At 46.2% G+C, this 14106-nt stretch overlaps 1 pseudogene; it reads right to left on the reverse strand.

The window, feature by feature from the left end:
- Nucleotides 1-1429: 1429 nt before the first annotated feature.
- On the reverse strand, nucleotides 1430-1987 carry LOC101516295 (ornithine decarboxylase antizyme 2-like; annotated as a pseudogene).
- Between the last annotated feature and the right edge of the window lie 12119 nt (nucleotides 1988-14106).

The raw sequence follows: 14106 nt of genomic DNA on the forward strand, positions 1-14106 counted from the left end.
AAACAAATGTGTGTCAGTACATTCCTGCTAAACCAATCTTGCCTGACCTTAGTACCTTGGCCCACTGCATACCTGTTAACCTCCACTTCAACACCGCAAAGCAATTTATCGCTCTTCTTTGGTTGGACTGCTCTTAGACCTGGGGATGTCATGATCATCTCTGTGTCTTGTTGAATTTCCACATCTAAAAGAGAATTTCTGGCCCAGAATATGATAATAATGGGACCTATTATTCTAGACCATTGAAGGAGGGTGCCTGGACCATTGATCATTTCCATGTCTTTTAGAGAATGTGTGTTACAGGAAAGAAAATCAAGCATTTACAACTCTTGATAGGTTATTTATGTTATTTATGTAAGCCTCTGTGTCCCTCTTGTGTAGCACAGAAACAGGAATTCTCCCTAACAGCATGGCTTTGAGAACCACAGATCATGCAGCCAGCCCTCAAGTCTTGTTTGTGTTCCCAGGGGCACCAATGAAGAAATCCCAAGCACAAATTCAGTCATTCTGGTTTAGTTGATAGAACTAACACCAATGGATGCAGCTCATACAATTGTTGGTCAAATGTGTGAGCTGGAGACTCTGCTCATGGACTCACTGACCTATATCATTGCCCTGGTTGGGTGGCAGAAAAAGTGGCCTTGCATGGTGTCCTGGGCTTCTGCATGCACAGAAATGCCTTCTCCATCTTCATCTTCAACCTAACCCGGATCAAATTCCATTTCCTCTGCTGCCACATTATATATTCCCCTGTGTCCTGCCAACAAATTCTTTCATCATTTATCTATTTCCTCCCCTATGATGGTGTTATTAACCTATGTGTCAATCATTTTTTTTAAAGATTTATTTATTTTTATTGGAAAGGCGGATATACAAAGAGGAGGAGAGACAGAGAGGAAGATCTTCCATCCGATGATTCACTCCCCAAGTGAGCGCAACGGCTGGTGCTGCGCCGATCCGAAGCCAGGAACCTGGAACCTCCTCCAGGTCTCCCACGCGGGTGCAGGGTCCCAAAGCATTGGGCCGTCCTTTACTGGTTTCCCAGGCCACAAGCAGGGAGCTGGATGGGAAGTGGAGCTGCCGGGATTAGAACCGGCGCCCATATGGGATCCCGGGGCTTTCAAGGCAAGGACTTTAGCCACTAGGCCAAGCCGCCTGGCCCTGTCAATCATTTTTTGATCAATTCATAAGCATCTTCATTTACTTTTGGTTATTACACATGAATAATATGTTTATACTACTCTAATGGAAGACAATTTCAGTATGTCAACTCTTGAGAACACAATAGGCAATTCGAGCCCTGAACCCCAGGCCCCAGGTCCCTCAGTGTTTTTCTAAGACAGTGACGAGTCCTCCACTCTCTCCCAGGGCTACCTAACCTCTACTTCTCCCTCACCGTGACTCTGAAGTGAAGTACCCTCTATGATTATTAGTCCTCAGTAAGCAAATTCCAGTCCAGAGGGCCATCTGGCTGAGAGGAGACACAAAGATGGCCTGTACACACATAATCTCGCAGCCCAAGATGCTGAAGATTTTCAGGAGTGGCTCTGAGGCTTGCCAGTCCTTCTCAAAGCAGATGAAGATCTATTTCACTTCCATCATCTCTTCAGCAAACTTAAGCAGAGCTAACAATCCTGGTTGGCTGTCATTAACTAATGAACCTTCTGTGATTTCCACAAACAGGCTCTAATTGGACAGGACTGCAGGCCAGCAAGAGACTTTTGTTTCAGTGACCTCATACTGGAAGTGAATGGCCTGAGTTTTCCCATATTCACACAGAGGTCTTGGGGTCACAGTGAGCTTCTGGTCCTTACGTGTTAGAGCTGAGACAGAGGCTCCCAGCAACCCCTTCGCCCACTGGGGATCTTTGACAGTGGGTAAGCAGCATCAGAAGCTCCATAAGCAGCCCCAGCACAGGTGCCTGCAGCAAATTGAGCTGGGGACAGTCACTCACAGGTAAAATACTACTGTTCTGGCTGATTATCATCCTTGGTGGCTCTGCTCAGGGTGGAGGCAGACAGTACAGAAATGAATAAGCAGGTGGGTGTGAGGGCCCACACTCGCGAGAACAATCTCCAAGGGCTAAGTCCCTGTCAGGCTTATATCCCTGTTTGAAACATCAAGTGCTCCCTCTGGACAGAGATATAGAAAAAAGGCAATGGCATATATCAGTAACTGATATATAGCAAAAGCCAGTCACACTGTCCCTCTAAATTCACACTTTTGGAACATACTCTCAGCATAGTGGTGAAGATGGTACTTTAAATGTCCATGTCCAATGTGGACTGACTGGATTAGAGTCCTGGTTGCATTCCTAATTTTCTGTTCCCAGTAATACACACTCTGGGAGACAGGAGATGATGAACCAATTAGTTGGGAACTTACAACTGATTAGTAAATTCTATTAAGTTCCTAACTTCTGGCTTCAGCCTTAGCTATTATAGACATTATAACAGTAGAACAGCAAATACTTAGGATTTCTCTGTTTCTCTCTCTCTCTCTCTCTTTCTCTCTCTCTTTCTCTCTCTTTTCTCTGTCTGTCTCCATTCAAATGAATAAATTCACATCTTGGTACTTTTCCCTGAGGTGTTGTATGCAAAGGCCATGGAATTTCCTTCAGAAAATGACAAAACATGTTAACTTGTGGGTTTTTTGTTTGTTTGTTTCTTTATTTGTTTTTTTTTTTTGGTTTGTTTGTTTGTTTCTGAAAACTGGGCATTGGAAATGTCAATGACTGGGTTTTGGAATGGGGTCTAACCAGAGTTTAACCACTTCTGATGCCTCTCCTATATTTTGTACATAATTGCCCTATTCAAATATGCTTCATCTAAAGAAACTAATTCTGGTATTCATTGAAGAAGTGTCATTGACATATAGTTTGCTTTCCAGAATGTGGTTGATGTAAACACAATGTTTCTTATTTGCTTTCCAAGATTATTCTGCTTTAAGTACATGAAATGCCTCACTGTGGAAACAGAAGGACACATCTGAGATAACTTGGCAATATTCCTTCAAGACACTACGTACAAGAGGGGCAAGGTTAAGGGAAGCAGCAATAGTCAAGCACCCTCAGGCAAGCCATCAGCAAACACTATTTCCACCACAAGGATCAAAGAACAAGGGAAGCAGCAGCTGCCACAGAGAGCACGGTAATAGCTGCAGCTGCAGCAGAAAACACCCAGGCAGGAGCAGAAGCTGCAACTCTTCCAGGGCACAGCCTGTGGGCACACACATTCCCTGCTTGTCAGATGTAGGTTTGGGTTATTCTGAAGAAACTCTTGTAACAGCTTAAACACAAAAAAACCTGAACTGGAGACTCCAAGGCGTTAGATACCAGGTATCTTCAAATGTCTGTTCCCAAAAGGCCGTCCTCTTGAGAGTCCTCGCATTGCTCCATGATACATCATGATTCTACCCCAAGGAAAGAGGAAGATTCTATCCTTTGAACAGCATGACCCAAGAACTGGTTCCATCACTTCTGCTTGTCTCTTATCCTGATTATTGCCTAATCATACTGTGTCTCCCAGTACCAAGGAAAATTGAGAAATAGGATCTATTTTTGCATTTCTCCTCTCAGAAATATGTGACAGAAGAGGACAACAGATATGGGGAGCCATGCAGTTGGGTCTGATGGCATGGGTGTGTGATGAGCACTGCTCCTCAGTTAGCAAGGCTACGAGGAGTTTCTGGCTGAGTGGCAAGGCCCAGCAGAATGTCTCTGGTCACCTCATTGCTGCCTCACCCCGTTTTGTGGACACTCAATCACCTCTCTGATGTTTCATAGAATTCTCCTGAGGGTGCTGTTGTTGTTTTTCTGCTAATGTGAAGTGATTCCTGTAACTGGTATAACACCTCAAATTGATCAATCATGTTATGATAAAAACATCTTTAGCGATGTAAGGCTATGACACACATCTATAAGCATACAATAGTACAATTGAGCAAAATGTCTCCAAACATCTTGTTATGTGCCCACTTTTGTCCCGAAGCTTGCCCTAATATAAGTAATGTTTTCCTTAAGAAACGGCTTGATAATATCTTGGAACAGATGGCAATCATGAAGGTACAAAGAGTCTGTTTACCATGTGACTTGAACTGTTACAACACATGATGTGACGGATTTTGGTTTCTCACCACGGAAATCAGAAAGTAGATGGGGCATCTTCTAAAGGGAAACAAATGTGAACCCCTCAAAAATGGCTTAAAATCTCAACCTTATATAGGCACTTATATTTAGGGAAAGAAAACAGTTTATAAAAACTTCGATCTTATATTGGTACTCATATTTAGGGAAAGAAAACAGTTTATAAAGATAAAAGGAAGTTTCTCATAAAGGCCCTCTTTTTGTAGATTGGCTGAGCTGCCTTGATCCCTTTCACTGCCCTTTAACAAAAGAACAAAAAACAATTAAATCAACACTAAGAACAAAAAAACAATTGAATCAGCACTAGGTGAAGGTGACGGTAATTTATGCCTGATTTGATTATAAGATTTAGCAAAGAATCTATGTTATATGCTTTTATAAATTCCTTTCATTTACGATCTTTTAACTGTACTATTAATATTTTAAGCAATATTAGTTAGCTTGTGTTTAGTAAAAATTGATTTTGAGTATAAGTAAACCCCTTGTCACTATGTAACCGCATGTGCTGCCAACTGTCAAGTCCCTGGCTTCAGCCAGGCCACTGCAGGTTTGAATGAGTAATAGCTTGCTGAAAATATTTTCTCTAAAGTAAAATAATAATAATGTTTTTAGGATTGATTTTGTAATCATTCTTTGTAATGAAGTAAAAAATGAAACAATTGGATGTTGTGCAAAAGCTTGTGATGATTTGTGTATAAAGAAGGCAACTTTTCTGAGTTGTCCATTATGAGCATCATGCCACAATGGTTCATGCCTCCTCTGCCTCTCCCTCATCTCTTCTCTTCTTATCGTCTTGCCGATCCACGCATCCTTTGCAAGCTCTCAAGTCAGCTGGACCAGGTCTCCAGCAAGCAGACCCTGGTAGTATCTACAGTTTCTACAACCCAATGGTGTCTCGTGCTCTGTGCTCACTTAAAGATTTTTTTTTCTGAGGCTTCCTAGAATGACAAAATAACAGAAGAATAATGGAAATGCCTTGAACAAAACTTAGAAAAAAGTATTCCTAAAGGTGGAATAAAACCAAGCTTATCCTGGGGCTGGCACGATGGCACAGCAAGCTAATCCTCCTTCTAAGGCACACCCCCTATGGGTGCCAGTTTTAGTCCAGGCTTCTCCACTTCTCATCCAGCTACCAGAAAGTGCCTTTGGGGAAGTAATGGAGATGGCTTAAGTGCTTAAGCCCCTGCACCCATGTAGGAGACCTGAAAGAAGCCCCTGGGTTTGGATCAGTCCAGCTCTGCCATTGCAGGCATTTGGAAAGTGAATCAGCAGACAGAAGATATCTCTCTCTCTCCTCTATGTAAATTTGCCTTTTAAATAAAGATTTAAAATCTTTTAAGAATTTTTATCCTGGTGCAAAAAAAAAATGAATAAATTCATGCTCACAAGGGGTCCTCTGGGGCCCAGCCCTGTTACACAGCAGGTTAAGCCACTGTCTACAATGCCCACATTTCATTGGGTACAATTTGTGACCAAGCTGCAACACTTCTAGTTCAAATTCCTGGTAATGGATCTTGGAAAGCAGCAGAAGATGGCACAAGTATTTGGATCCCTGCCACCAATGTGAGATACCTGGATGAAGCTTCTGATTTTTGGTTCCTAATTTCAGTCTGGCCCAGCTCCAACTGTTACAGCCATTTGGGGACTAAAGCAGTACTGGGAAGAGATCTATCACTCTCTTTTATGTAACTCTACCTTTCAAATAAACTTTTAAAAAAGAGGATCCTCACAGGTGTATTTCCACTTTCTCTGCACCAAACTAAAATTATCTTTAAATTCTTTTTTTTTATAAACTTCACATAGTTGATTAGGGCACAAAGGGTCAAGGGCTACAGGAAAGTGGGTAAGACCATTGTTTCCACACTAATATCATTTTTTCCTGTATCTAGGTAAGGGGAGAGAAAAAGAGAGAAGACCCACCCAGCCTCCCACCCGAGGGTCCTGCTCAAGCAGTTTTGATAGTTCAACAGTTCTGAATTGCTGCCAATTTCACCTCTCCAAGCATGATGAAATCTCTTCAGAATCTACTGGCTGACATAGTCTCTTCATGGTTGCGCTTCTGAGATCAGCAGTTCAATTGGAGGGATCTCCAAAGAAACTTCATCTAAGGTGATCCCAGTCCTGACTCTTGTGTGTGCTTGCCAGTATATGGTCCAGCACAGTCCATCACAACAATCAGCTTAGACATAGGCTGGTGATTGCAATTACTGGGTCAGTGCTGTGTCCAGCCCTGCCTTCAACGTAAACCAATGGGTGCTGCAGACCTGCCCAATCCTGCCCACTTCATACTTGGCCTTCCCACATACCAGTGGGAGCTGCAGCCTAGTTGGGGTGACTCCCCATAATCCTCACCAGGCCTGCCCCCTACCCTGGTTCCCATGCTTGCCAGTATGTACCGCAGACTTGTTCAGTCTGTCCCACATCCCATTTAGCTCTCATACATGTCAATGGGCATTGAAGCCTAGTTCAACCCAACCAGCCCTACTACCTAGCCCACAACATACTTGCAGGTGCTGTTATGTCTAGCACCCCCCCTGCCCTAATCCTGGTTTTCATGCTCCCCAATGGAAGCAGTAACCCAAGAGGAAGGTGCCCACTATTTCCCTCCTAGGTCACTCCCACTCCCAGATTATGCACTCTCCAAATGGATCAGCAGTTTAACTTGACAGAGTTAGCCCCCAGTGCCAACTCTGCCAGCTGTTACTGTGGCAAAGCCCAACCAACCCTCACCCACTCGGATTTATACTTGCACCAGTAGGAACAGTCAGCCCACCCTGGCTTTACCCTGATCCAGCTCACATGAAGCCCACAGGTGTTGTAGCCCTGCCTGGTCTGGTCTGCCCCCATCCCAACTCACACTCTCCAGTGGGAGTGGCTGTCCAGCAGGGGAGCCCTCCACATTCCCCCTACAAGTTTTGCCCTCTCACTCCCTGGTTCTCATGTGTGCTGTTTGGGTGCTGCGACCAAGTCTGGTACAGCCCACCTCACCTTGGCATTTGCTAGTGGGTGTTGTAGCCTGGCCTGACCCGGCTCACCCCCAATTCCAGCTGATGTTGGTGAGGGTTACAGCCCAGCCCAGCAGGCATCCAATCCCAGTCGTAATGTGCAATGGTATGTGTTGTGACTGAAACTGGCATGACCCACACTCTGTTCTGATCCTCGGATTTGCCAGCGGGTGATGTGAACTGGTTCAGCCTGATCCGCCCCTGACCTATGCCAAAGGTATGCTGGTGAGTACCTTTCCCTGACCTAATCTGGGTTCCTCACTATTGTGGTTCTTGCACTCACCTGCAGAGACTATGTCCCGACAGTCAGGCAGCTCCTCCATCAGAACCACTCCCTGTGCCAGATCTTGCACATACCAGTGAGTCCCTGGGCCAACTCTACTTAGTCCACCTCCTGTCCTGGCAGTTACAGCAGACTTTCCTGACTGGCCTTCAACCCTTTCCAGTTCTTACTGTTGAGTGTTTCAGTCTAGCCAAGGCTCATCCATACCCAGACACTGCTCACACATGGCTCAGTAGGGGCAGAGACCTAGCCTAGTCCGTCCTACATCTACCCTGGTTCTCCAGAGCACCAGATGGTACTGGAGTCTAGCCTGGCTCAGTGCACCTAGACCCAGTTCACACTTGTGCCAAGGGAGACAGCAGCTATATCCAGACCAGAACGCAACCCCTACTCCAGTCCCCTCACCCCCACTCACCAGTGGGAACCCCAACCAGCAAGGGTTTACTCTCGTATCTCCCCAACTGGGCCTATTCCCTGCCCTAGATTACACGCATGCCAGTGGTTACTCTGACCCAGTTGTCTTAGCCCCTCACCTGTCTCAGCCTTTGCCTTTGATGTTATGGCCTAGTATCCATGGCTCATGCAGACCAGTCGGTAAAAGAGCCTAGCTCAGCATGACCTGTGCTCCATTCTGATTACTGTTCTTACTTGTGAGTCAAGGTTTGCTCGGCCCTGCCCAGTGCTCCCCCTTCCAGTTGCAGCTTGGCCCACCCCACATCATATTTTAGGATGCGCATTTGGGTGCTGCTGCCTTGACCTGCCCAGACTGTTGTCGATTCCTTTATCATAAGTGATGGCAGGTTCCATGGTCACACTTTTCTCAGCCCATCACCACCCCAACTCTTGAGCTAACCAGCAGGATTTGCATTTCCACAGGGTTGGGCCCACTCTTCCCCCACAGAATCTACCCACGGATCTGGTTCTCTCACGAGTTGGTTAGTCTCTTGTAACCTATGCCCTATTTCACCACTCAGTCAGGTACTGGTACCTAGCCCTGCTAGACAGGCTCCCAGCCATAGCTTTCACGTGGACTGGTGTGTGGCAGTCAGTGATGCTCTACACTAACAGCCCTTGTGAGGATTTCCATGTGGCTTGTGAATCAGTCTGGCTCAAATAGCTCAAATAGCGGCTAAAGTCCTCGCCTTGAAAGCCCCGGGATCCCATATGGGCGCCGGTTCTAATCCCAGCAGCTCCACTTCCCATCCAGCTCCCTGCTTGTGGCCTGGGAAACCAGTAAAGGACGGCCCGATGCATTGGGACCCTGCACCCGCGTGGGAGACCCAGAAGAGGTTCCTGGTTCCCGACTTCGGATTGGAGCGCATCGGCCCGTTGCGGCTCACTTGGGGAGTGAATCATCGGATGGAAGATCTTCCTCTCTGTCTCTCCTCCTCTGTGTATATCTGGCTGTAATAAAATGAATAAATCTTTAAAAAAAAAATAGCTCTTATGGACTCTCCCCTCCAACCCTCAGATCTCAGTCCCCATGCTTGCAAGCAAGTTCTGTGACCCCATACTGGGAATCACACAGAATTGATCCCTCACCTACACTCACACTGGCCTTATCCCTGGATGTCCCTAGGCAGCAATTATATACCCTAAAAACCCTAGAGCTCCCTGCCAGGCAGCCAACAGGCAGAGTCTTGCACCAAATGAGCGCACTGGCCACCCACAGCCTAGGACTCGTTCACCACGTGGTGACGGTGTCTTTCGGCCGAGTCGCAAGCATTGGGTCTGACCTGGCTGGGGCACCCTTAGCAGCTGCCACACTGCAAAGGGCTCCTGTCACCCCAGCCTCCCTGCCAAACACTGCACAGACTTTTCCTGCCACAAGATGGTGGCAGCAGGACTGAGTCAGATGCTGAATCTAGTTCCCAAGATTCCCTCATAGTGTACTTACCCTGAGAGAAGAAATCTCTCTGGCTGGAGATGCTAGGACTAGGTCACCACGTGGCGACAGCGTCCTTGGGCCAAGTCCCAAGCATTGGGTCTGATCTGGCTCAGGCACCCTTTGCAGCTGCCACACTGCAAAGGGCTCCTGTCACCCCAGCCTCCCGGCTGAACCTAAATGCTGTTTTGCACAAGCATGTGTACCAACTGTGAAGCTTCCTAAATGGGGACAAGATGTGAGATAATTTTTCATCTCACATCTTCTCTGGTCAATGAGGGTCTTGAGAATATCTCTACCTGGGCAATCTCACAATAAATTATTGAGCTCTTGATACCTCACTATAGCCTTGTAGGAGGACCAACTCCCTTCCCACATGAAGGTCTCCTGCCCCTCTGAGCATTTCTTGGCCACTGGTGCAAATGAGACAGGAACAGAGCCCTGGAAACTGCTATGCTCCAACAGCCTTCACTCACCTCTATTGGCTCTCTATTTCACTGACTTCCTTCCCTCTTTCTGGAGTGTCTTTTGTTGGGTTTTGTTTGCAAAACAAACACAAGTTTGAGTGCCATTCTTGATTGTACTTCAGAATAGCTCCTTTCCTTTCCCAGCCATGTGCAATAAGCAGACAGTGGTCAAAAAGCCAGCAAGACCAACCAACTCAACCCTATCCTCACCCCCACTTTTCACACCAGGGGAAACCATTGCCTCTGCGGTTTAGCAACTTAGAACAGATCACACCTAAAAATAAATAATATGGCCACCAGATGCGCCCTGTCACGACCTTTGGCTAATTGTATGTTCATTACAGCAAACTTACCATGACTAACGCACATACTCCCATCCTCCCCCTGACACAGTGACATTTCTGAGACATCCAAGAAAGACCAAAGAGAAGAGCAATAAAGCTCCATCCTCTTTGAATATTCAATTAAGCCCCACCCTGGGCATCACTCCTGTTGTCTCCAATTCTGATAAAGGGATGAACCCTAACCTCAAACAGGCTTATACTTTGCATGGAAATAAATCTTGCTTCTTTGCCTGCCTTTAACAAAAAAAGAAAAAGAAAAAAAGGAGGGGGGCAGTAGTGGCTGCTACAAAATTTAAAAAAAAAAAAAAAAGATGAATCTGAGGCATCCCAGTTGGGATCCAAACCACTCCATGTCCAGACAAAGGCTCATCATCTTTTCATAAGCTCTCGAGAGAATCGAAGCTTCTGCTCAACTGACATTAATTCACTAGGGGTGAGCTGATCCACTAGCTCCAGGGGAAATCTTCAGGAGCACCTCTCCCTCCACTCCAAACTGTACACTCTCGTTCTGTACATCTTACACTCATCTATGGACCTCGCAGACTCCTTTCACCAAAATCTTTCATCAGCAAAGGAAACTCCACTAAAGATCTCCTGGGAAAGAGAATGGAGCAGTTTTATATTGCACATAGCATCCCAGATAATAATCCTCTGCAAATATTCCCACATTCAAATAGCTCTTTCAGGAGCACTCAGGTTTTTCCCTCATTTCCTCAATTCTCCTCATCTTATAGGCAGTTCACTTGAGATCCAAATCCTGCTCCTAGGTTGCATTCTATAAAGTTCCAAGTGCTTGGCAAAGCCATATTGAGTCCTTACCTCAAAGAGACATCAGTCAACTTCAGCCGTCTGAACCTACATGAGCAGTTCTAAAACAGAATTTCTCGCTTTAAAAATTATGGGGAGTGGAAGTTTGACCATGTGGTCAAGACACCAGTAGCAACACCCAAATCCCATGTCAGAGCTCCTGAGGTAAAATCTTGGCACTGCTCCCAATTCCAGCTTCCTCCTGATACAACCCTTGAGAGGCAGCCAGTGATGGATAAAAGGGATCATTCGTGCTCAAATGAAAAAAACAGATTGCAATCCAACTCTTGGCATATACCTGGTCCCACCCTGGGTCATTGCGGGAATTTGGGAAGTGAACCAACATACGGGAATGCTCTCTTTCTTGTTCTCTTGCTCCCTCTCTCTCTCACTCTCGCTCTCTACATTTTACACTCCCCCTCTACATCTCTGGGTACATCTCTCTCTATTTCTCAGTCTCTGCTTGTGTATCTTTTCTCCCTCTGGCTCCTAAATAACAACTTTAAAATATTATAACTAAACTTTTATGCATCTTACTATATATTAGTTCTAATATTTTCAACTGTGTTTTCATTTTCAATGTTTATCCCAAATCACTACTATCGGGTTCCTTATTTGTGCGTTCATTTATTGAATAATATTGGGAAACAGTGTCTTGCATGCCAAGTTAGACACTAGGAATATCAACAGTGTTTCTATCTTCAATACAAACATATTAAGTCATTTCCAAGATTGCAACAACACACATACAGAGTTATCATAGCCAAAATAGTGTGATGTTGGCACAAATATAGATACATATATAAATGGAAGAAAATACAAACATACGTGTTTCTGTGTGTATACAATCAAATTATCCTTGGCAAATGTGCTGAAAACATCCCCTAGAGAAAGGGCATTCTCTTTAATAAATGGTGTTGACAGCAATAAGAACCAGAATGGGTGTGGGCCAGTCAAGAAAGGTCACTGTTCCTGCTAGAACAGAAGGTAGACTAAGTAGGGCTAGTTCATGGACCCACCGGTGTGGGTGAGATCTGGCATTGGGAGAGATCCTGATAAAGAAGCTCGGGCAACTCTTCTCTTGGAACACAGTCCCTGCAGAGAACAAGAACCAAGGCTGGGAGTATCCCAGACCAGGCTAGGTTTCAGTACCCACCAGCATACATGTGGCTCAGGTCGAGGGCAAGCCAGGCTAGGCCAGTTCATATCCAAATCCAAGAACCAGAATGGGGTGAGAGACAGGCCAAGTCAGGGCACAATTCCAGCCACTTCATGTTAGGGCTGGGATTGGGGGCTGGCTTGGCTGGGCTAGGCTGTAGCTCCCACCAGCATGAGCTGGAATTCGGGGGTAGGATACAGCACCTACTGGCAAATGCCAAGATGAGACAGGTCATGCCAGACTAGACCACAGTGCCCAACCAACACACGTGAAACCTGGGGAGGTGGGGATGTGAGCCCAATAGGGCAGCTGTGAGGGGATCCCCTGCTGGGCCACTACTCCCACTGGTGAGCATGAGAGCTGGGATCAGGGGCAGGGCTACAACATATGTGGGTCTGCATATGAACTGAGTCAAGGGAAAATCAGGCTGGGCTGACTGAACTTACTGGTGCATGCATAAGCCAGAATGGATGCAGGTTGGCTGGGCTTTGCCGCAGCATCAGCTAGCAGGTGCTGGCACTGGAGGACAAATTCTGTCAAACTAAACTGCAGTACCACCTGGAAAGTGCAAGATCCAGACTGGGAGTGGGCCCATTAGGGAAACTGTGGGCACCTCACCTCTTGGGTTGCCACTCCGACTAATGAGCATGAGAACCAGAAATGGAGGCAGCCATGGCTAGACAAAGAGTGGCACCCACCAGCATAAGTGTGGGCTGAATGGTGGGGCTGGTTGGGCTGAATTAGGTTTCAATGCCCATTAACATGTATGAGAGCTGAATAGGATGTGGGACAGCCTAGACCAGTCTGCTATACGTATCTGGCAATCACAGGAACCAGGGCAGGAAGTGGGCCTGGTGGAGTTTATTGGGGCTCACTCTGATTAGACTAGAGCTCTCTCTAGTTTACGTGAAGGTCAAATGTGTGGTGGGAAGGATTGGGCTTGGCTGTAACATCCATTAGTTTGCTTAGGAAACGGGACTGGAGACAGAACTGACCCAGCACATCCTTCCTTTTGAAATGCTTTCTTTTTTATTTTGTTTTTGATGATGATTGCATAGTTGAGAAGGGTACATACCCATGAGGACCACTGATTAGGATGGGAAGGGTGTAGGAACAGGGGAAGGTGAATGAGATCATTGTTTCCAATTTTCTTTTCCTTTTCCTATATCTTGGAAGAGGGAGAGAAGAGGAGAAGCTACACCCAGCACCCTAACCACATCAGTACCCTGAGACAAGGAACAGCCCTCTGATGTCATCCCAGGGTCCAAAACACTGCTCAAGTGGTTTAAATAGTTCTGAGATGTTGTTGATCTCATTGTTCCAAGGATGAAGGCTCCTTCCAAGGTCCATTGACACACATAGTCCACTTTAGAGTCTCCATTTGCCCAGATGCTTGCTGTCACAGCTTGATCAGGAAAGTTGTCAAATTTGTTCTGCTCTCCATGCTACTAGATGTCCTCTGCAGGCCTCAATGAACTGGTGGTCATGTCTCCATATGCTTTTGAGCATGCCGTCTGCTGTACAGGCCTCAGTAACTGAGGAGGTCCAGCTCTGACACATGCACTCCACAGTCAGACCACAGATCCTGTGGTTTTCACTGTGTCTAGTTCCAGGAGTCCCCAAAGAAACCTTGCCAGAGGTGACCCCAGACCTGATTCCTTTGTGTGCTAGCCAGTACGTCAGCCACATCAGTCTACACACATACTGGTGGTTGCAATTGTTGGGTCAATTCTGTCTCCAGCCCCATCTCTTACACAGATCATGGATGCTGCAGCCCAGCCTAAACCTGCTCACTACACCACATTCAACCTTCACATACACCAGCAGGAACTGCAACCTAGTCCAAGTGACTCCCAAACACTCCAAACAGGCCTGCCATATGCCAGTATATGTAGCAGACTGGTCCAGTCTGTCCCACATCCCATTCAGCTTTTGTACACACCACTGAGTGTTACAGCCTAGCTAAGTCCAGTTAGTCCCCAGTCCCAGACCTAATATGAACTGGTTGATGT

Source organism: Ochotona princeps, chromosome 4 (assembly GCF_030435755.1).
Source record: "Ochotona princeps isolate mOchPri1 chromosome 4, mOchPri1.hap1, whole genome shotgun sequence".
NCBI classification, from domain to species: Eukaryota; Metazoa; Chordata; class Mammalia; order Lagomorpha; family Ochotonidae; genus Ochotona; species Ochotona princeps.